Source organism: Vanellus vanellus (genome assembly GCF_965231255.1).
Source record: "Vanellus vanellus genome assembly, chromosome: 11".
Lineage (NCBI taxonomy): Eukaryota > Metazoa > Chordata > Aves > Charadriiformes > Charadriidae > Vanellus > Vanellus vanellus.
The window spans coordinates 282,019-304,994 of record NC_138916.1 but is presented as its reverse complement, the minus strand read 5'-3'; positions in this window follow the sequence as shown (position 1 = coordinate 304,994).

Sequence of the window (22,976 nt, the reverse complement as noted above, 5' to 3'; positions counted from 1 at the left end):
GCACCTTTGCTGTGGCAGCAAAAGCTGGACGTTTGTCTTTTTTGCTCCGGAGGCTGCCGAAAGCGAAAACAGGTGCTTTTGAGTATGGAGTCCGCAGGAAAGCAGAGAGGGCCAAATTGTCTGGGGCATTTGAAAGAGTTCTAGGAGGTAGTGAGAACCAGCATTACTTTTCCCCGCTGGCACCTTTGCTGTGGCAGCAAAACCTGGACGTTTGTCTTTTTTGCTCTGGAGGCTGCCGAAAGCGAAAACAGGTGCTTTTGAGGATGGAGTCCGCAGGAAAGCAGAGAGGGCCAAATTGTCTGGGGCATTTGAAAGAGTTCCAGGAGGCAGTGAGAACCAGCATTACTTTTCCCCGCTGGCACCTCTGCTGTGGCAGCAAAAGCTGGACGTTTGTCTTTTTTGCTCCTGAGGATGCCGAAAGCGAAAACAGGTGCTTTTGAGGATGGAGTCCGCAGGAAAGCAGAGAGGGCAAAATTGTCTGGGGCATTTGAAAGAGTTCCAGGAGGCAGTGAGAACCAGCATTTCTTTTGCCAGCTGGCACCTTTGCTGTGGCAGCAAAAGCTGGACGTTTGTCTTTTTTGCTCCGGAGGTTGCCGAAAGCGAAAACAGGTGCTTTTGAGGATGGAGTCCGCAGGAAAGCAGAGAGGGCCAAATTGTCTGTGGCATTTGAAGAGGTTCCAGGAGGCAATGAGGACCAGCATTACTTTTGCCCGCTGGCACCTTTGCTGTGGCAGCAAAAGCTGGACATTTGTCTTTTTTGCTCCTGAGGATGCCGAAAGCGAAAACAGGTGCTTTTGAGGATGGAGTCCGCAGGAAAGCAGAGAGGGCCAAATTGTCTGTGGCTTTTGAAGAGGTTCCAGGAGGCAGTGAGAACCAGCATTACTTTTCCCCGCTGGCACCTTTGCTGTGGCAGCAAAACCTGGACGTTTGTCTTTTTTGCTCTGGAGGATGCCGAAAATGAAAACAGGTGCTTTTGAGGATGGAGTCCGCAGGAAAGCAGAGAGGGCCAAATTGTCTGGGGCATTTGAAAGGGTTCCAGGAGGCAGTGAGAACCAGCATTACTTTTCCCCGCTGGCACCTTTGCTGTGGCAGCAAAACCTGGACGTTTGTCTTTTTTGCTCCTGAGGATGCCGAAAGCGAAAACAGGTGCTTTTGAGGATGGAGTCCGCAGGAAAGCAGAGAGGGCCAAATAGTCTGGGGCATTTGAAAGGGTTCCAGGAGGCAGTGAGAACCAGCATTACTTTTCCCCGCTGGCACCTTTGCTGTGGCAGCAAAAGCTGGACGTTTGTCTTTTTTGCTCCCGAGGCTGCCGAAAGCGAATACAGGTGCTTTTGAGGATGGAGTCCGCAGGAAAGCAGAGAGGGCCAAATTGTCTGGGGCATTTGAAAGGGTTCCAGGAGGCAGTGAGAACCAGCATTACTTTTGCCTGCTGGCACCTTTGCTGTGGCAGCAAAACCTGGACGTTTGTCTTTTTTGCTCCGGAGGTTGCCGAAAGCGAAAACAGGTGCTTTTGAGGATGGAGTCCGCAGGAAAGCAGAGAGGGCCAAATTGTCTGGGGCATTTGAAAGGGTTCCAGGAGGCAGTGAGAACCAGCATTACTTTTGCCCGCTGGCACCTTTGCTGTGGCAGCAAAACCTGGACGTTTGTCTTTTTTGCTCCGGAGGTTGCCGAAAGCGAAAACAGGTGCTTTTGAGGATGGAGTCCGCAGGAAAGTAGAGAGGGCCAAATTGTCTGTGGCATTTGAAAGGGTTCCAGGAGGCAGTGAGAACCAGCATTACTTTTCCCCGCTGGCACCTTTGCTGTGGCAGCAAAAGCTGGACGTTTGTCTTTTTTGCTCCGGAGGCTGCCGAAAGCGAAAACAGGTGCTTTTGAGGATGGAGTCCGCAGGAAAGCAGAGAGGGCCAAATTGTCTGTGGCATTTGAAAGGGTTCCAGGAGGCAGTGAGAACCAGCATTACTTTTCCCCGCTGGCACCTCTGCTATGGCAGCAAAAGCTGGACGTTTGTCTTTTTTGCTCCTGAGGATGCCGAAAGCGAAAACAGGTGCTTTTGAGGATGGAGTCCGCAGGAAAGCAGAGAGGGCCAAATTGTCTTGGGCATTTGAAAGGGTTCCAGGAGGCAGTGAGAACCAGCATTACTTTTCCCCGGTGGCACCTCTGCTGTGGCAGCAAAAGCTGGACGTTTTCTTTTTTGCTCCGGAGGCTGCCGAAAGCGAAAACAGGTGCTTTTGAGGATGGAGTCCGCAGGAAAGCAGAGAGGGCCAAATGGTCTGGGGCATTTGAAAGAGTTCCAGGAGGCAGTGAGAACCAGCATTACTTTTGCCCGCTGGCACCTTTGCTGTGGCAGGAAAACCTGGACGTTTGTCTTTTTTGCTCCTGAGGATGCCGAAAGCGAAAACAGGTGCTTTTGAGGATGGAGTCCGCAGGAAAGCAGAGAGGGCCAAATTGTCTGTGGCATTTGAAGAGGTTCTAGGAGGCAATGAGGACCAGCATAACTTTTCCCCGCTGGCACCTTTGCTGTGGCAGCAAAAGCTGGACGTTTGTCTTTTTTGCTCCTGAGGTTGCCGAAAGCGAAAACAGGTGCTTTTGAGGATGGAGTCCGCAGGAAAGCAGAGAGGGCCAAATTGTCTGTGGCATTTGAAGAGGTTCCAGGACGCAGTGAGAACCAGCATTACTTTTCCCCGCTGGCACCTCTGCTGTGGCAGCAAAAGCTGGACGTTTGTCTTTTTTGCTCCTGAGGTTGCCGAAAGCGAAAACAGGTGCTTTTGAGGATGGAGTCCGCAGGAAAGCAGAGAGGGCCAAATTGTCTGGGGCATTTGAAAGAGTTCCAGGAGGTAGTGAGAACTAGCATTACTTTTCCCCGCTGCCACCTTTGCTGTGGCAGCAAAAGCTGGACGTTTGTCTTTTTTGCTCTGGAGGCTGCCGAAAGCGAAAACAGGTGCTTTTGAGGATGGAGTCCGCAGGAAAGCAGAGAGGGCCAAATTGTCTGGGGCATTTGAAAGGGTTCCAGGAGGCAGTGAGAACCAGCATTACTTTTCCCGGATGGCACCTTTGCTGTGGCAGCAAAAGCTGGACGTTTGTCTTTTTTGCTCCTGAGGTTGCCGAAAGCGAAAACAGGTGCTTTTGAGGATGGAGTCCGCAGGAAAGCAGAGAGGGCCAAATTGTCTAGGGCATTTTAAAGAGTTCTAGGAGGTAGTGAGAACCAGCATTACTTTTGCCCGCTGGCACCTTTGCTGTGGCAGCAAAAGCTGGACGTTTGTCTTTTTTGCTCTGGAGGCTGCCGAAAGCGAAAACAGGTGCTTTTGAGGATGGAGTCCGCAGGAAAGCAGAGAGGGCCAAATTGTCTGTGGCATTTGAAAGGGTTCCAGGAGGCAGTGAGAACCAGCATTACTTTTCCCCGCTGGCACCTCTGCTGTGGCAGCAAAAGCTGGACGTTTGTCTTTTTTGCTCCTGAGGATGCCGAAAGCGAAAACAGGTGCTTTTGAGGATGGAGTCCGCAGGAAAGCAGAGAGGGCCAAATTGTCTGGGGCATTTGAAAGAGTTCCAGGAGGTAGTGAGAACCAGCATTACTTTTGCCCGCTGGCACCTTTGCTGTGGCAGCAAAACCTGGACGTTTGTCTTTTTTGCTCCGGAGGTTGCCGAAAGCGAAAACAGGTGCTTTTGAGGATGGAGTCCGCAGGAAAGTAGAGAGGGCCAAATTGTCTGTGGCATTTGAAAGGGTTCCAGGAGGCAGTGAGAACCAGCATTACTTTTCCCCGCTGGCACCTCTGCTGTGGCAGCAAAAGCTGGACGTTTGTCTTTTTTGCTCCTGAGGTTGCCGAAAGCGAAAACAGGTGCTTTTGAGGATGGAGTCCGCAGGAAAGCAGAGAGGGCCAAATTGTCTAGGGCATTTGAAAGAGTTCCAGGAGGCAGTGAGAACCAGCATTACTTTTGCCCGCTGGCACCTTTGCTGTGGCAGGAAAACCTGGACGTTTGTCTTTTTTGCTCCTGAGGTTGCCGAAAGCGAAAACAGGTGCTTTTGAGGATGGACTCCGCAGGAAAGCAGAGAGGGCCAAATTGTCTGTGGCATTTGAAGAGGTTCCAGGAGGCAATGAGGACCAGCATAACTTTTCCCCGCTGGCACCTTTGCTGTAACAGCAAAAGCTGGACGTTTGTCTTTTTTGCTCTTGAGGTTGCCGAAAGCGAAAACAGGTACTTTTGAGGATGGAGTCCGCAGGAAAGCAGAGAGGGCCAAATTGTCTGTGGCATTTGAAAGGGTTCCAGGAGGCAGTGAGAACCAGCATTACTTTTCCCCGCTGGCACCTTTGCTGTGGCAGCAAAAGCTGGACGTTTGTCTTTTTTGCTCCGGAGGTTGCCGAAAGCGAAAACAGGTGCTTTTGAGGATGGAGTCCGCAGGAAAGCAGAGAGGGCCAAATTGTCTGTGGCATTTGAAAGAGTTCTAGGAGGTAGTGAGAACTAGCATTACTTTTCCCCGCTGGCACCTTTGCTGTGGCAGCAAAAGCTGGACGTTTGTCTTTTTTGCTCTGGAGGCTGCCGAAAGCGAAAACAGGTGCTTTTGAGGATGGAGTCGGCAGGAAAGCAGAGAGGGCCAAATTGTCTGGAGCATTTGAAAGGGTTCCAGGAGGCAGTGAGAACCAGCATTACTTTTCCCGGCTGGCACCTTTGCTGTGGCAGCAAAAGCTGGACGTTTGTCTTTTTTGCTCCTGAGGCTGCCGAAAGCGAAAACAGGTGCTTTTGAGGATGGAGTCCGCAGGAAAGCAGAGAGGGCCAAATTGACTGGGGCATTTGAAAGAGTTCCAGGAGGCAGTGAGAACCAGCATTACTTTTCTCCGCTGGCACCTTTGCTGTGGCAGCAAAAGCTGGACGTTTGTCTTTTTTGCTCCGGAGGCTGCCGAAAGCGAAAACAGGTGCTTTTGAGGATGGAGTCCGCAGGAAAGCAGAGAGGGCCAAATTGTCTGGGGCATTTGAAAGAGTTCCAGGAGGCAGTGAGAACCAGCATTACTTTTGCCCGCTGGCACCTTTGCTGTGGCAGGAAAACCTGGACGTTTGTCTTTATTGTTCCTGAGGTTGCCGAAAGCGAAAACAGGTGCTTTTGAGGATGGAGTCCGCAGGAAAGCAGAGAGGGCCAAATTGTCTGTGGCATTTGAAGAGGTTCCAGGAGGCAATGAGGACCAGCATCACTTTTCCCCGCTGGCACCTTTGCTGTGGTAGCAAAAGCTGGACGTTTGTCTTTTTTGCTCCTGAGGTTGCCGAAAGCGAAAACAGGTGCTTTTGAGGATGGAGTCCGCAGGAAAGCAGAGAGGGCCAAATTGTCTGTGGCATTTGAAGAGGTTCCAGGAGGCAATGAGGACCAGCATTACTTTTCCCGGCTGGCACCTTTGCTGTGGCAGCAAAAGCTGGACGTTTGTCTTTTTTGCTCCGGAGGCTGCCGAAAGCGAAAACAGGTGCTTTTGAGGATGGAGTCCGCAGGAAAGCAGAGAGGGCCAAATAGTCTGGGGCATTTGAAAGGGTTCCAGGACGCAGTGAGAACCAGCATTACTTTTCCCCGCTGGCACCTCTGCTGTGGCAGCAAAAGCTGGACGTTTGTCTTTTTTGCTCCTGAGGTTGCCGAAAGCGAAAACAGGTGCTTTTGAGGATGGAGTCCGCAGGAAAGCAGAGAGGGCCAAATTGTCTGGGGCATTTGAAAGAGTTCCAGGAGGCAGTGAGAACCAGCATTACTTTTCCCCGGTGGCACCTCTGCTGTGGCAGCAAAAGCTGGACGTTTGTCTTTTTTGCTCCTGAGGATGCCGAAAGCGAAAACAGGTTCTTTTGAGGATGGAGTCCGCAGGAAAGCAGAGAGGGCCAAATGGTCTGGGGCATTTGAAAGAGTTCCAGGAGGCAGTGAGAACCAGCATTACTTTTCCCCGCTGGCACCTTTGCTGTGGCAGGAAAAGCTGGACGTTTGTCTTTTTTGCTCCTGAGGTTGCCGAAAGCGAAAACAGGTGCTTTTGAGGATGGAGTCCGCAGGAAAGCAGAGAGGGCCAAATTGTCTGTGGCATTTGAAAGGGTTCCAGGAGGCAGTGAGAACCAGCATTACTTTTCCCCGCTGGCACCTTTGCTGTGGCAGCAAAAGCTGGACGTTTGTCTTTTTTGCTCAGGAGGTTGCCGAAAGCGAAAAGAGGTGCTTTTGAGGATGGAGTCCGCAGGAAAGCAGAGAGGGCCAAATTGTCTGTGGCATTTGAAGAGGTTCCAGGAGGCAATGAAGACCAGCATAACTTTTCCCCGCTGGCACCTTTGCTGTGGCAGCAAAAGCTGGACGTTTGTCTTTTTTGCTCCTGAGGTTGCCGAAAGCGAAAACAGGTACTTTTGAGGATGGAGTCGGCAGGAAAGCAGAGAGGGCCAAATTGTCTGTGGCATTTGAAAGGGTTCCAGGAGGCAGTGAGAACCAGCATTACTTTTCCCGGCTGGCACCTTTGCTGTGGCAGCAAAAGCTGGACGTTTGTCTTTTTTGCTCTGGAGGCTGCCGAAAGCGAAAACAGGTGCTTTTGAGGATGGAGTCCGCAGGAAAGCAGAGAGGGCCAAATTGTCTGTGGCATTTGAAAGAGTTCCAGGAGGCAGTGAGAACCAGCATTACTTTTCCCCGCTGGCACCTTTGCTGTGGCAGCAAAAGCTGGACGTTTGTCTTTTTTGCTCCGGAGGCTGCCGAAAGCGAAAACAGGTGCTTTTGAGGATGGAGTCCGCAGGAAAGCAGAGAGGGCCAAATTGACTGGGGCATTTGAAAGAGTTCCAGGAGGCAGTGAGAACCAGCATTACTTTTCTCCGCTGGCACCTTTGCTGTGGCAGCAAAAGCTGGACGTTTGTCTTTTTTGCTCCGGAGGCTGCCGAAAGCGAAAACAGGTGCTTTTGAGGATGGAGTCCGCAGGAAAGCAGAGAGGGCCAAATTGTCTGGGGCATTTGAAAGAGTTCCAGGAGGCAGTGAGAACCAGCATTACTTTTGCCCGCTGGCACCTTTGCTGTGGCAGGAAAACCTGGACGTTTGTCTTTATTGTTCCTGAGGTTGCCGAAAGCGAAAACAGGTGCTTTTGAGGATGGAGTCCGCAGGAAAGCAGAGAGGGCCAAATTGTCTGTGGCATTTGAAGAGGTTCCAGGAGGCAATGAGGACCAGCATCACTTTTCCCCGCTGGCACCTTTGCTGTGGCAGCAAAAGCTGGACGTTTGTCTTTTTTGCTCCTGAGGTTGCCAAAAGCGAAAACAGGTGCTTTTGAGGATGGAGTCCGCAGGAAAGCAGAGAGGGCCAAATTGTCTGTGGCATTTGAAGAGGTTCCAGGAAGCAATGAGGACCAGCATCACTTTTCCCCGCTGGCACCTTTGCTGTGGCAGCAAAAGCTGGACGTTTGTCTTTTTTGCTCCGGAGGCTGCCGAAAGCGAAAACAGGTGCTTTTGAGGATGGAGTCCGCAGGAAAGCAGAGAGGGCCAAATAGTCTGGGGCATTTGAAAGGTTTCCAGGAGGCAGTGAGAACCAGCATTACTTTTCCCCGCTGGCACCTTTGCTGTGGCAGCAAAAGCTGGACGTTTGTCTTTTTTGCTCCTGAGGTTGCCGAAAGCGAAAACAGGTGCTTTTGAGGATGGAGTCCGCAGGAAAGCAGAGAGGGCCAAATGGTCTGGGGCATTTGAAAGAGTTCCAGGAGGCAGTGAGAACCAGCATTACTTTTGCCCGCTGGCACCTTTGCTGTGGCAGGAAAACCTGGACGTTTGTCTTTTTTGCTCCTGAGGTTGCCGAAAGCGAAAACAGGTGCTTTTGAGGATGCAGTCCGCAGGAAAGCAGAGAGGGCCAAATTGTCTGTGGCATTTGAAGAGGTTCCAGGAGGCAATGAGGACCAGCATCACTTTTCCCCGCTGGCACCTTTCCTGTGGCAGCAAAACCTGGACGTTTGTCTTTTTTGCTCCTGAGGTTGCCGAAAGCGAAAACAGGTACTTTTGAGGATGGAGTCCGCAGGAAAGCAGAGAGGGCCAAATGGTCTGGGGCATTTGAAAGGGTTCCAGGACGCAGTGAGAACCAGCATTACTTTTCCTAGCTGGCACCTTTGCTGTGGCAGCAAAACCTGGACGTTTGTCTTTTTTGCTCTGGAGGCTGCCGAAAGCGAAAACAGGTGCTTTTGAGGATGGAGTCCGCAGGAAAGCAGAGAGGGCCAAATTGTCTGTGGCATTTGAAAGAGTTCCAGGAGGTAGTGAGAACTAGCATTACTTTTCCCCGCTGGCACCTTTGCTGTGGCAGCAAAAGCTGGACGTTTGTCTTTTTTGCTCCTGAGGTTGCCGAAAGCGAAAACAGGTGCTTTTGAGGATGGAGTCCGCAGGAAAGCAGAGAGGGCCAAATTGACTGGGGCATTTGAAAGAGTTCCAGGAGGCAGTGAGAACCAGCATTACTTTTGCCCGCTGGCACCTTTGCTGCGGCAGCAAAAGCTGGACATTTGTCTTTTTTGCTCCTGAGGTTGCCGAAAGCGAAAACAGGTGCTTTTGAGGATGGAGTCCGCAGGAAAGCAGAGAGGGCCTAATTGTCTGTGGCATTTGAAAGGGTTCTAGGAGGCAGTGAGAACCAGCATTACTTTTCCCCGCTGGCACCTCTGCTGTGGCAGCAAAAGCTGGACGTTTGTCTTTTTTGCTCCTGAGGATGCCGAAAGCGAAAACAGGTGCTTTTGAGGATGGAGTCCGCAGGAAAGCAGAGAGGGCCAAATTGTCTGGGGCATTTGAAAGAGTTCCAGGAGGCAGTGAGAACCAGCATTACTTTTGCCCGCTGGCACCTTTGCTGCGGCAGCAAAAGCTGGACATTTGTCTTTTTTTGCTCCTGAGGATGCCGAAAGCAAAACAGGTGCTTTTGAGGATGGAGTCCGCAGGAAAGCAGAGAGGGCCAAATTGTCTGTGGCTTTTGAAGAGGTTCCAGGAAGCAATGAGGACCAGCATTACTTTTCCCCGCTGGCACCTTTGCTGTGGCAGCAAAAGCTGGACGTTTGTCTTTTTTGCTCTGGAGGCTGCCGAAAGCGAAAACAGGTGCTTTTGAGGATGGAGTCCGCAGGAAAGCAGAGAGGGCCAAATTGTCTGGGGCATTTGAAAGGGTTCCAGGAAGCAGTGAGAACCAGCATTACTTTTGCCCGCTGGCACCTTTGCTGTGGCAGCAAAACCTGGACGTTTGTCTTTTTTGCTCCGGAGGCTGCCGAAAGCGAAAACAGGTGCTTTTGAGGATGGAGTCCGCAGGAAAGTAGAGAGGGCCAAATTGTCTGTGGCATTTGAAAGGGTTCCAGGACGCAGTGAGAACCAGCATTACTTTTCCCCGCTGGCACCTTTGCTGTGGCAGGAAAACCTGGACGTTTGTCTTTATTGTTACTGAGGTTGCTGAAAGCGAAAACAGGTGCTTTTGAGGATGGAGTCCGCAGGAAAGCAGAGAGGGCCAAATTGTCTGTGGCATTTGAAGGGGTTCCAGGAGGCAATGAGGACCAGCATCACTTTTCCCCGCTGGCACCTTTGCTGTGGCAGCAAAAGGTGGACGTTTGTCTTTTTTGCTCCTGAGGTTGCCGAAAGCGAAAACAGGTGCTTTTGAGGATGGAGTCCGCAGGAAAGCAGAGAGGGCCAAATTGTCTGTGGCATTTGAAGAGGTTCCAGGAGGCAATGAGGACCAGCATTACTTTTCCCCGCTGGCACCTTTGCTGCGGCAGCAAAAGCTGGACGTTTGTCTTTTTTGCTCCGGAGGCTGCCGAAAGCGAAAACAGGTGCTTTTGAGGATGGAGTCCGCAGGAAAGCAGAGAGGGCCAAATTGTCTGTGGCATTTGAAGAGGTTCCAGGAGGCAGTGAGAACCAGCATTACTTTTCCCCGCTGGCACCTTTGCTGTGGCAGCAAAAGCTGGACGTTTGTCGTTTTTGCTCCGGAGGCTGCCGAAAGCGAAAACAGGTGCTTTTGAGGATGGAGTCCGCAGGAAAGCAGAGAGGGCCAAATAGTCTGGGGCATTTGAAAGGGTTCCAGGAGGCAGTGAGAACCAGCATTACTTTTCCCCGCTGGCACCTTTGCTGTGGCAGCAAAAGCTGCACGTTTGTCTTTTTTGCTCCGGAGGTTGCCGAAAGCGAAAACAGGTGCTTTTGAGGATGGAGTCCGCAGGAAAGCAGAGAGGGCCAAATTGTCTGGGGCATTTGAAAGAGTTCTAGGAGGTAGTGAGAACCAGCATTACTTTTCCCCGCTGGCACCTTTGCTGTGGCAGCAAAAGCTGGACGTTTGTCTTTTTTGCTCCTGAGGTTGCCGAAAGCGAAAAGAGGTGCTTTTGAGGATGGAGTCCGCAGGAAAGCAGAGAGGGCCAAATTGTCTGTGGCTTTTGAAGAGGTTCCAGGAAGCAATGAGGACCAGCATTACTTTTCCCCGCTGGCACCTTTGCTGTGGCAGCAAAAGCTGGACGTTTGTCTTTTTTGCTCTGGAGGCTGCCGAAAGCGAAAACAGGTGCTTTTGAGGATGGAGTCCGCAGGAAAGCAGAGAGGGCCAAATTGTCTGGGGCATTTGAAAGGGTTCCAGGAAGCAGTGAGAACCAGCATTACTTTTGCCCGCTGGCACCTTTGCTGTGGCAGCAAAACCTGGACGTTTGTCTTTTTTGCTCCGGAGGCTGCCGAAAGCGAAAACAGGTGCTTTTGAGGATGGAGTCCGCAGGAAAGTAGAGAGGGCCAAATTGTCTGTGGCATTTGAAAGGGTTCCAGGACGCAGTGAGAACCAGCATTACTTTTCCCCGCTGGCACCTTTGCTGTGGCAGGAAAACCTGGACGTTTGTATTTATTGTTACTGAGGTTGCTGAAAGCGAAAACAGGTGCTTTTGAGGATGGAGTCCGCAGGAAAGCAGAGAGGGCCAAATTGTCTGTGGCATTTGAAGAGGTTCCAGGAGGCAATGAGGACCAGCATTACTTTTCCCCGCTGGCACCTTTGCTGCGGCAGCAAAAGCTGGACGTTTGTCTTTTTTGCTCCGGAGGCTGCCGAAAGCGAAAACAGGTGCTTTTGAGGATGGAGTCCGCAGGAAAGCAGAGAGGGCCAAATTGTCTGTGGCATTTGAAGAGGTTCCAGGAGGCAGTGAGAACCAGCATTACTTTTCCCCGCTGGCACCTTTGCTGTGGCAGCAAAAGCTGGACGTTTGTCGTTTTTGCTCCGGAGGCTGCCGAAAGCGAAAACAGGTGCTTTTGAGGATGGAGTCCGCAGGAAAGCAGAGAGGGCCAAATAGTCTGGGGCATTTGAAAGGGTTCCAGGAGGCAGTGAGAACCAGCATTACTTTTCCCCGCTGGCACCTTTGCTGTGGCAGCAAAAGCTGGACGTTTGTCTTTTTTGCTCCGGAGGTTGCCGAAAGCGAAAACAGGTGCTTTTGAGGATGGAGTCCGCAGGAAAGCAGAGAGGGCCAAATTGTCTGGGGCATTTGAAAGAGTTCTAGGAGGTAGTGAGAACCAGCATTACTTTTCCCCGCTGGCACCTTTGCTGTGGCAGCAAAAGCTGGACGTTTGTCTTTTTTGCTCTGGAGGCTGCCGAAAGCGAAAAGAGGTGCTTTTGAGGATGGAGTCCGCAGGAAAGCAGAGAGGGCCAAATGGTCTGGGGCATTTGAAAGGGTTCCAGGAGGCAGTGAGAACCAGCATTACTTTTCCCCGCTGGCACCTCTGCTGTGGCAGCAAAAGCTGGACGTTTGTCTTTTTTGCTCCGGAGGTTGCCGAAAGCGAAAACAGGTACTTTTGAGGATGGAGTCCGCAGGAAAGCAGAGAGGGCCAAATTGTCTGGGGCATTTGAAAGGTTTCCAGGAGGCAGTGAGAACCAGCATTACTTTTGCCCGCTGGCACCTTTGCTCTGGCAGGAAAACCTGGACGTTTGTCTTTATTGTTACTGAGGTTGCCGAAAGCGAAAACAGGTGCTTTTGAGGATGGAGTCCGCAGGAAAGCAGAGAGGGCCAAATTGTCTGTGGCATTTGAAGAGGTTCCAGGAGGCAATGAGGACCAGCATTACTTTTCCCCGCTGGCACCTTTGCTGTGGCAGCAAAAGCTGGACGTTTGTCTTTTTTGCTCCTGAGGTTGCCGAAAGCGAAAACAGGTGCTTTTGAGGATGGAGTCCGCAGGAAAGCAGAGAGGGCCAAATTGTCTGGGGCATTTGAAAGAGTTCCAGGAGGCAGTGAGAACCAGCATTACTTTTCCCCGGTGGCACCTCTGCTGTGGCAGCAAAAGCTGGACGTTTGTCTTTTTTGCTCCTGAGGATGCCGAAAGCGAAAACAGGTGCTTTTGAGGATGGAGTCCGCAGGAAAGCAGAGAGGGCCAAATGGTCTGGGGCATTTGAAAGAGTTCCAGGAGGCAGTGAGAACCAGCATTACTTTTGCCTGCTGGCACCTTTGCTGTGGCAGCAAAAGCTGGACGTTTGTCTTTTTTGCTCCTGAGGTTGCCGAAAGCGAAAACAGGTGCTTTTGAGGATGGAGTCCGCAGGAAAGCAGAGAGGGCCAAATTGTCTGTGGCATTTGAAGAGGTTCCAGGAGGCAGTGAGAACCAGCATTACTTTTCCTAGCTGGCACCTTTGTTGTGGCAGCAAAAGCTGGACGTTTGTCTTTTTTGCTCCTGAGGTTGCCGAAAGCGAAAAGAGGTGCTTTTGAGGATGGAGTCCGCAGGAAAGCAGAGAGGGCCAAATTGTCTGTGGCATTTGAAAGAGTTCCAGGAGGTAGTGAGAACTAGCATTACTTTTCCCCGCTGCCACCTTTGCTGTGGCAGCAAAAGCTGGACGTTTGTCTTTTTTGCTCTGGAGGCTGCCGAAAGCGAAAACAGGTGCTTTTGAGGATGGAGTCCGCAGGAAAGCAGAGAGGGCCAAATTGTCTGGGGCATTTGAAAGGGTTCCAGGAGGCAGTGAGAACCAGCATTACTTTTCCCGGATGGCACCTTTGCTGTGGCAGCAAAAGCTGGACGTTTGTCTTTTTTGCTCTGGAGGTTGCCGAAAGCGAAAACAGGTGCTTTTGAGGATGGAGTCCGCAGGAAAGCAGAGAGGGCCAAATTGTCTGGGGCATTTTAAATAGTTCTAGGAGGTAGTGAGAACCAGCATTACTTTTGCCCGCTGGCACCTTTGCTGTGGCAGCAAAAGCTGGACGTTTGTCTTTTTTGCTCCTGAGGATGCCGAAAGCGAAAACAGGTGCTTTTGAGGATGGAGTCCGCAGGAAAGCAGAGAGGGCCAAATTGTCTGGGGCATTTGAAAGAGTTCCAGGAGGCAGTGAGAACCAGCATTACTTTTCCCGGCTGGCACCTTTGCTGTGGCAGCAAAACCTGGACGTTTGTCTTTTTTGCTCCGGAGGCTTCCGAAAACGAAAACAGGTGCTTTTGAGGATGGAGTCCGCAGGAAAGCAGAGAGGGCCAAATTGTCTGGGGCATTTGAAAGAGTTCCAGGAGGCAGTGAGAACCAGCATTACTTTTCACCGGTGGCACCTCTGCTGTGGCAGCAAAAGCTGGACGTTTGTCTTTTTTGCTCCTGAGGATGCCGAAAGCGAAAACAGGTGCTTTTGAGGATGGAGTCCGCAGGAAAGCAGAGAGGGCCAAATTGTCTGGGGCATTTGAAAGAGTTCCAGGAGGCAGTGAGAACCAGCATTACTTTTGCCCGCTGGCACCTTTGCTCTGGCAGGAAAACCTGGACGTTTGTCTTTATTGTTACTGAGGTTGCCGAAAGCGAAAACAGGTGCTTTTGAGGATGGAGTCCGCAGGAAAGCAGAGAGGGCCAAATTGTCTGTGGCATTTGAAGAGGTTCCAGGAGGCAATGAGGACCAGCATTACTTTTCCCCGCTGGCACCTTTGCTGTGGCAGCAAAAGCTGGACGTTTGTCTTTTTTGCTCCTGAGGTTGCCGAAAGCGAAAACAGGTGCTTTTGAGGATGGAGTCCGCAGGAAAGCAGAGAGGGCCAAATTGTCTGTGGCATTTGAAGAGGTTCCAGGACGCAGTGAGAACCAGCATTACTTTTCCTAGCTGGCACCTTTGCTGTGGCAGCAAAAGCTGGACGTTTGTCTTTTTTGCTCCTGAGGTTGCCGAAAGCGAAAAGAGGTGCTTTTGAGGATGGAGTCCGCAGGAAAGCAGAGAGGGCCAAATTGTCTGTGGCATTTGAAAGAGTTCCAGGAGGTAGTGAGAACTAGCATTACTTTTCCCCGCTGCCACCTTTGCTGTGGCAGCAAAAGCTGGACGTTTGTCTTTTTTGCTCTGGAGGCTGCCGAAAGCGAAAACAGGTGCTTTTGAGGATGGAGTCCGCAGGAAAGCAGAGAGGGCCAAATTGTCTGGGGCATTTGAAAGGGTTCCAGGAGGCAGTGAGAACCAGCATTACTTTTCCCGGATGGCACCTTTGCTGTGGCAGCAAAAGCTGGACGTTTGTCTTTTTTGCTCTGGAGGTTGCCGAAAGCGAAAACAGGTGCTTTTGAGGATGGAGTCCGCAGGAAAGCAGAGAGGGCCAAATTGTCTGGGGCATTTTAAATAGTTCTAGGAGGTAGTGAGAACCAGCATTACTTTTGCCCGCTGGCACCTTTGCTGTGGCAGCAAAAGCTGGACGTTTGTCTTTTTTGCTCTGGAGGCTGCCGAAAGCGAAAACAGGTGCTTTTGAGGATGGAGTCCGCAGGAAAGCAGAGAGGGCCAAATTGTCTGGGGCATTTGAAAGGGTTCCAGGAGGCAGTGAGAACCAGCATTACTTTTCCCTGCTGGCACCTCTGCTGTGGCAGCAAAAGCTGGACGTTTGTCTTTTTTGCTCCTGAGGATGCCGAAAGCGAAAACAGGTGCTTTTGAGGATGGAGTCCGCAGGAAAGCAGAGAGGGCCAAATTGTCTGGGGCATTTGAAAGAGTTCCAGGAGGCAGTGAGAACCAGCATTACTTTTCCCGGCTGGCACCTTTGCTGTGGCAGCAAAACCTGGACGTTTGTCTTTTTTGCTCCGGAGGCTTCCGAAAACGAAAACAGGTGCTTTTGAGGATGGAGTCCGCAGGAAAGCAGAGAGGGCCAAATTGTCTGGGGCATTTGAAAGAGTTCCAGGAGGCAGTGAGAACCAGCATTACTTTTCACCGGTGGCACCTCTGCTGTGGCAGCAAAAGCTGGACGTTTGTCTTTTTTGCTCCTGAGGATGCCGAAAGCGAAAACAGGTGCTTTTGAGGATGGAGTCCGCAGGAAAGCAGAGAGGGCCAAATTGTCTGGGGCATTTGAAAGAGTTCCAGGAGGCAGTGAGAACCAGCATTACTTTTGCCCGCTGGCACCTTTGCTGTGGCAGGAAAACCTGGACGTTTGTCTTTATTGTTCCTGAGGTTGCCGAAAGCGAAAACAGGTGCTTTTGAGGATGGAGTCCGCAGGAAAGCAGAGAGGGCCAAATTGTCTGTGGCATTTGAAGAGGTTCCAGGAGGCAATGAGGACCAGCATCACTTTTCCCCGCTGGCACCTTTGCTGTGGTAGCAAAAGCTGGACGTTTGTCTTTTTTGCTCCTGAGGTTGCCGAAAGCGAAAACAGGTGCTTTTGAGGATGGAGTCCGCAGGAAAGCAGAGAGGGCCAAATTGTCTGTGGCATTTGAAGAGGTTCCAGGAGGCAATGAGGACCAGCATTACTTTTCCCGGCTGGCACCTTTGCTGTGGCAGCAAAAGCTGGACGTTTGTCTTTTTTGCTCCGGAGGCTGCCGAAAGCGAAAACAGGTGCTTTTGAGGATGGAGTCCGCAGGAAAGCAGAGAGGGCCAAATAGTCTGGGGCATTTGAAAGGGTTCCAGGACGCAGTGAGAACCAGCATTACTTTTCCCCGCTGGCACCTTTGCTGTGGCAGCAAAAGCTGGACGTTTGTCTTTTTTGCTCCTGAGGTTGCCGAAAGCGAAAACAGGTGCTTTTGAGGATGGAGTCCGCAGGAAAGCAGAGAGGGCCAAATTGTCTGGGGCATTTGAAAGAGTTCCAGGAGGCAGTGAGAACCAGCATTACTTTTCCCCGGTGGCACCTCTGCTGTGGCAGCAAAAGCTGGACGTTTGTCTTTTTTGCTCCTGAGGATGCCGAAAGCGAAAACAGGTTCTTTTGAGGATGGAGTCCGCAGGAAAGCAGAGAGGGCCAAATGGTCTGGGGCATTTGAAAGAGTTCCAGGAGACAGTGAGAACCAGCATTACTTTTCCCCGCTGGCACCTTTGCTGTGACAGGAAAAGCTGGACGTTTGTCTTTTTTGCTCCTGAGGTTGCCGAAAGCGAAAACAGGTGCTTTTGAGGATGGAGTCCGCAGGAAAGCAGAGAGGGCCAAATTGTCTGTGGCATTTGAAGGGGTTCCAGGAGGCAGTGAGAACCAGCATTACTTTTCCCCGCTGGCACCTTTGCTGTGGCAGCAAAAGCTGGACGTTTGTCTTTTTTGCTCCGGAGGTTGCCGAAAGCGAAAAGAGGTGCTTTTGAGGATGGAGTCCGCAGGAAAGCAGAGAGGGCCAAATTGTCTGTGGCATTTGAAGAGGTTCCAGGAGGCAATGAAGACCAGCATAACTTTTCCCCGCTGGCACCTTTGCTGTGGCAGCAAAAGCTGGACGTTTGTCTTTTTTGCTCCTGAGGTTGCCGAAAGCGAAAACAGGTACTTTTGAGGATGGAGTCCGCAGGAAAGCAGAGAGGGCCAAATTGTCTGTGGCATTTGAAAGGGTTCCAGGAGGCAGTGAGAACCAGCATTACTTTTCCCGGCTGGCACCTTTGCTGTGGCAGCAAAAGCTGGACGTTTGTCTTTTTTGCTCCGGAGGCTGCCGAAAGCGAAAACAGGTGCTTTTGAGGATGGAGTCCGCAGGAAAGCAGAGAGGGCCAAATTGTCTGTGGCATTTGAAAGAGTTCCAGGAGGCAGTGAGAACCAGCATTACTTTTCCCCGCTGGCACCTTTGCTGTGGCAGCAAAAGCTGGACGTTTGTCTTTTTTGCTCCGGAGGCTGCCGAAAGCGAAAACAGGTGCTTTTGAGGATGGAGTCCGCAGGAAAGCAGAGAGGGCCAAATTGACTGGGGCATTTGAAAGAGTTCCAGGAGGCAGTGAGAACCAGCATTACTTTTCTCCGCTGGCACCTTTGCTGTGGCAGCAAAAGCTGGACGTTTGTCTTTTTTGCTCCGGAGGCTGCCGAAAGCGAAAACAGGTGCTTTTGAGGATGGAGTCCGCAGGAAAGCAGAGAGGGCCAAATTGTCTGGGGCATTTGAAAGAGTTCCAGGAGGCAGTGAGAACCAGCATTACTTTTGCCCGCTGGCACCTTTGCTGTGGCAGGAAAACCTGGACGTTTGTCTTTATTGTTCCTGAGGTTGCCGAAAGCGAAAACAGGTGCTTTTGAGGATGGAGTCCGCAGGAAAGCAGAGAGGGCCAAATTGTCTGTGGCATTTGAAGAGGTTCCAGGAGGCAATGAGGACCAGCATCACTTTTCCCCGCTGGCACCTTTGCTGTGGCAGCAAAAGCTGGACGTTTGTCTTTTTTGCTCCTGAGGTTGCCAAAAGCGAAAACAGGTGCTTTTGAGGATGGAGTCCGCAGGAAAGCAGAGAGGGCCAAATTGTCTGTGGCATTTGAAGAGGTTCCAGGAGGCAATGAGGACCAGCATCACTTTTCCCCGCTGGCACCTTTGCTGTGGCAGCAAAAGCTGGACGTTTGTCTTTTTTGCTCCGGAGGCTGCCGAAAGAGAAAACAGGTGCTTTTGAGGATGGAGTCCGCAGGAAAGCAGAGAGGGCCAAATAGTCTGGGGCATTTGAAAGGTTTCCAGGACGCAGTGAGAACCAGCATTACTTTTCCCCGCTGGCACCTTTGCTGTGGCAGCAAAAGCTGGACGTTTGTCTTTTTTGCTCCTGAGGTTGCCGAAAGCGAAAACAGGTGCTTTTGAGGATGGAGTCCGCAGGAAAGCAGAGAGGGCCAAATTGTCTGTGGCATTTGAAAGAGTTCCAGGAGGCAGTGAGAACCAGCATTACTTTTCCCCGGTGGCACCTCTGCTGTGGCAGCAAAAGCTGGACGTTTGTCTTTTTTGCTCCTGAGGATGCCGAAAGCGAAAACAGGTGCTTTTGAGGATGGAGTCCGCAGGAAAGCAGAGAGGGCCAAATGGTCTGGGGCATTTGAAAGAGTTCCAGGAGGCAGTGAGAACCAGCATTACTTTTGCCCGCTGGCACCTTTGCTGTGGCAGGAAAACCTGGACGTTTGTCTTTTTTGCTCCTGAGGTTGCCGAAAGCGAAAACAGGTGCTTTTGAGGATGCAGTCCGCAGGAAAGCAGAGAGGGCCAAATTGTCTGTGGCATTTGAAGAGGTTCCAGGAGGCAATGAGGACCAGCATAACTTTTCCCCGCTGGCACCTTTCCTGTGGCAGCAAAACCTGGACGTTTGTCTTTTTTGCTCCTAAGGTTGCCGAAAGCGAAAACAGGTACTTTTGAGGATGGAGTCCGCAGGAAAGCAGAGAGGGCCAAATGGTCTGGGGCATTTGAAAGGGTTCCAGGACGCAGTGAGAACCAGCATTACTTTTCCTAGCTGGCACCTTTGCTGTGGCAGCAAAACCTGGACGTTTGTCTTTTTTGCTCTGGAGGCTGCCGAAAGCGAAAACAGGTGCTTTTGAGGATGGAGTCCGCAGGAAAGCAGAGAGGGCCAAATTGTCTGTGGCATTTGAAAGAGTTCCAGGAGGTAGTGAGAACTAGCATTACTTTTCCCCGCTGGCACCTTTGCTGTGGCAGCAAAAGCTGGACGTTTGTCTTTTTTGCTCTGGAGGCTGCCGAAAGCGAAAACAGGTGCTTTTGAGGATGGAGTCCGCAGGAAAGCAGAGAGGGCCAAATTGACTGGGGCATTTGAAAGAGTTCCAGGAGGCAGTGAGAACCAGCATTACTTTTGCCCGCTGGCACCTTTGCTGCGGCAGCAAAAGCTGGACATTTGTCTTTTTTGCTCCTGAGGTTGCCGAAAGCGAAAACAGGTGCTTTTGAGGATGGAGTCCGCAGGAAAGCAGAGAGGGCCTAATTGTCTGTGGCATTTGAAAGGGTTCTAGGAGGCAGTGAGAACCAGCATTACTTTTCCCCGCTGGCACCTCTGCTGTGGCAGCAAAAGCTGGACGTTTGTCTTTTTTGCTCCTGAGGATGCCGAAAGCGAAAACAGGTGCTTTTGAGGATGGAGTCCGCAGGAAAGCAGAGAGGGCCAAATTGTCTGGGGCATTTGAAAGAGTTCCAGGAGGCAGTGAGAACCAGCATTACTTTTGCCCGCTGGCACCTTTGCTGCGGCAGCAAAAGCTGGACATTTGTCTTTTTTGCTCCTGAGGATGCCGAAAGCGAAAACAGATGCTTTTGAGGATGGAATCCGCAGGAAAGCAGAGAGGGCCAAATTGTCTGTGGCTTTTGAAGAGGTTCCAGGAGGCAATGAGGACCAGCATAACTTTTCCCCGCTGGCACCTTTGCTGTGGCAGCAAAAGCTGGACGTTTGTCTTTTTTGCTCCTGAGGTTGCCGAAAGCGAAAACAGGTACTTTTGAGGATGGAGTCCGCAGGAAAGCAGAGAGGGCCAAATAGTCTGGGGCATTTGAAAGGGTTCCAGGAGGCAGTGAGAACCAGCATTACTTTTCCCCGCTGGCACCTTTGCTGTGGCAGCAAAAGCTGGACGTTTGTCTTTTTTGCTCTGGAGGCTGCCGAAAGCGAAAACAGGTGCTTTTGAGGATGGAGTCCGCAGGAAAGCAGAGAGGGCCAAATTGTCGGGGGCATTTGAAAGAGTTCTAGGAGGTAGTGAGAACCAGCATTACTTTTCCCCGCTGGCACCTTTGCTGTGGCAGCAAAAGCTGGACGTTTGTCTTTTTTGCTCTGGAGGCTGCCGAAAGCGAAAAGAGGTGCTTTTGAGGATGGAGTCCGCAGGAAAGCAGAGAGGGCCAAATAGTCTGGGGCATTTGAAAGGGTTCCAGGACGCAGTGAGCACCAGCATTACTTTTCCCGGCTGGCACCTTTGCTGTGGCAGCAAAAGCTGGACGTTTGTCTTTTTTGCTCCGGAGGCTGCCGAAAGCGAAAACAGGTGCTTTTGAGGATGGAGTCCGCAGGAAAGTAGAGAGGGCCAAATTGTCTGTGGCATTTGAAAGGGTTCCAGGAGGCAGTGAGAACCAGCATTACTTTTCCCCGCTGGCACCTTTGCTGTGGCAGCAAAACCTGGACGTTTGTCTTTTTTGCTCCGGAGGTTGCCGAAAGCGAAAACAGGTACTTTTGAGGATGGAGTCCGCAGGAAAGCAGAGAGGGCCAAATTGTCTGGGGCATTTGAAGAGGTTCCAGGACGCAGTGAGAACCAGCATTACTTTTCCTAGCTGGCACCTTTGCTGTGGCAGCAAAACCTGGACGTTTGTCTTTTTTGCTCTGGAGGCTGCTGAAAGCGAAAACAGGTGCTTTTGAGGATGGAGTCCGCAGGAAAGCAGAGAGGGCCAAATTGTCTGGGGCATTTGAAAGGTTTCCAGGAGGCAGTGAGAACCAGCATTACTTTTGCCCGCTGGCACCTTTGCTGTGGCAGCAAAACCTGGACGTTTGTCTTTATTGTTACTGAGGTTGCCGAAAGCGAAAACAGGTGCTTTTGAGGATGGAGTCCGCAGGAAAGCAGAGAGGGCCAAATTGTCTGTGGCATTTGAAGAGGTTCCAGGAGGCAATGAGGACCAGCATCACTTTTCCTTGCTGGCACCTTTGCTGTGGCAGCAAAAGGTGGACGTTTGTCTTTTTTGCTCTGGAGGCTGCCGAAAGCGAAAACAGGTGCTTTTGAGGATGGAGTCCGCAGGAAAGCAGAGAGGGCCAAATTGTCTGTGGCATTTGAAAGGGTTCCAGGAGGCAGTGAGAACCAGCATTACTTTTCCCCGCTGGCACCTCTGCTGTGGCAGCAAAAGCTGGACGTTTGTCTTTTTTGCTCCTGAGGCTGCCGAAAGCGAAAACAGGTGCTTTTGAGGATGGAGTCCGCAGGAAAGCAGAGAGGGCCAAATTGTCTGTGGCATTTGAAAGAGTTCCAGGAGGCAGTGAGAACCAGCATTACTTTTGCCCGCTGGCACCTTTGCTGCGGCAGCAAAAGCTGGACATTTGTCTTTTTTGCTCCTGAGGTTGCCGAAAGCGAAAACAGGTGCTTTTGAGGATGGAGTCCGCAGGAAAGCAGAGAGGGCCAAATTGTCTGTGGCTTTTGAAGAGGTTCCAGGAAGCAATGAGGACCAGCATTACTTTTCCCCGCTGGCACCTTTGCTGTGGCAGCAAAAGCTGGACGTTTGTCTTTTTTGCTCTGGAGGCTGCCGAAAGCGAAAACAGGTGCTTTTGAGGATGGAGTCCGCAGGAAAGCAGAGAGGGCCAAATTGTCTGGGGCATTTGAAAGGGTTCCAGGAAGCAGTGAGAACCAGCATTACTTTTGCCCGCTGGCACCTTTGCTGTGGCAGCAAAAGCTGGACGTTTGTCTTTTTTGCTCCGGAGGCTGCCGAAAGCGAAAACAGGTGCTTTTGAGGATGGAGTCCGCAGGAAAGTAGAGAGGGCCAAATTGTCTGTGGCATTTGAAAGGGTTCCAGGACGCAGTGAGAACCAGCATTACTTTTCCCCGCTGGCACCTTTGCTGTGGCAGGAAAACCTGGACGTTTGTCTTTATTGTTACTGAGGTTGCTGAAAGCGAAAACAGGTGCTTTTGAGGATGGAGTCCGCAGGAAAGCAGAGAGGGCCAAATTGTCTGTGGCATTTGAAGGGGTTCCAGGAGGCAATGAGGACCAGCATCACTTTTCCCCGCTGGCACCTTTGCTGTGGCAGCAAAAGGTGGACGTTTGTCTTTTTTGCTCCTGAGGTTGCCGAAAGCGAAAACAGGTGCTTTTGAGGATGGAGTCCGCAGGAAAGCAGAGAGGGCCAAATTGTCTGTGGCTTTTGAAGAGGTTCCAGGAGGCCAATGAGGACCAGCATTACTTTTCCCCGCTGGCACCTTTGCTGCGGCAGCAAAAGCTGGACGTTTGTCTTTTTTGCTCCGGAGGCTGCCGAAAGCGAAAACAGGTGCTTTTGAGGATGGAGTCCGCAGGAAAGCAGAGAGGGCCAAATTGTCTGTGGCATTTGAAGAGGTTCCAGGAGGCAGTGAGAACCAGCATTACTTTTCCCCGCTGGCACCTTTGCTGTGGCAGCAAAAGCTGGACGTTTGTCGTTTTTGCTCCGGAGGCTGCCGAAAGCGAAAACAGGTGCTTTTGAGGATGGAGTCCGCAGGAAAGCAGAGAGGGCCAAATAGTCTGGGGCATTTGAAAGGGTTCCAGGACGCAGTGAGAACCAGCATTACTTTTCCCCGCTGGCACCTTTGCTGTGGCAGCAAAAGCTGGACGTTTGTCTTTTTTGCTCCGGAGGTTGCCGAAAGCGAAAACAGGTGCTTTTGAGGATGGAGTCCGCAGGAAAGCAGAGAGGGCCAAATTGTCTGGGGCATTTGAAAGAGTTCTAGGAGGTAGTGAGAACCAGCATTACTTTTCCCCGCTGGCACCTTTGCTGTGGCAGCAAAAGCTGGACGTTTGTCTTTTTTGCTCCTGAGGTTGCCGAAAGCGAAAACAGGTGCTTTTGAGGATGGAGTCCGCAGGAAAGCAGAGAGGGCCAAATTGTCTGTGGCTTTTGAAGAGGTTCCAGGAAGCAATGAGGACCAGCATTACTTTTCCCCGCTGGCACCTTTGCTGTGGCAGCAAAAGCTGGACGTTTGTCTTTTTTGCTCTGGAGGCTGCCGAAAGCGAAAACAGGTGCTTTTGAGGATGGAGTCCGCAGGAAAGCAGAGAGGGCCAAATGTCTGGGGCATTTGAAAGGGTTCCAGGAAGCAGTGAGAACCAGCTTACTTTTGCCCGCTGGCACCTTTGCTGTGGCAGCAAAAACCTGGACGTTTGTCTTTTTTGCTCCGGAGGCTGCCGAAAGCGAAAACAGGTGCTTTTGAGGATGGAGTCCGCAGGAAAGTAGAGAGGGCCAAATTGTCTGTGGCATTTGAAAGGGTTCCAGGACGCAGTGAGAACCAGCATTACTTTTCCCCGCTGGCACCTTTGCTGTGGCAGGAAAACCTGGACGTTTGTATTTATTGTTACTGAGGTTGCTGAAAGCG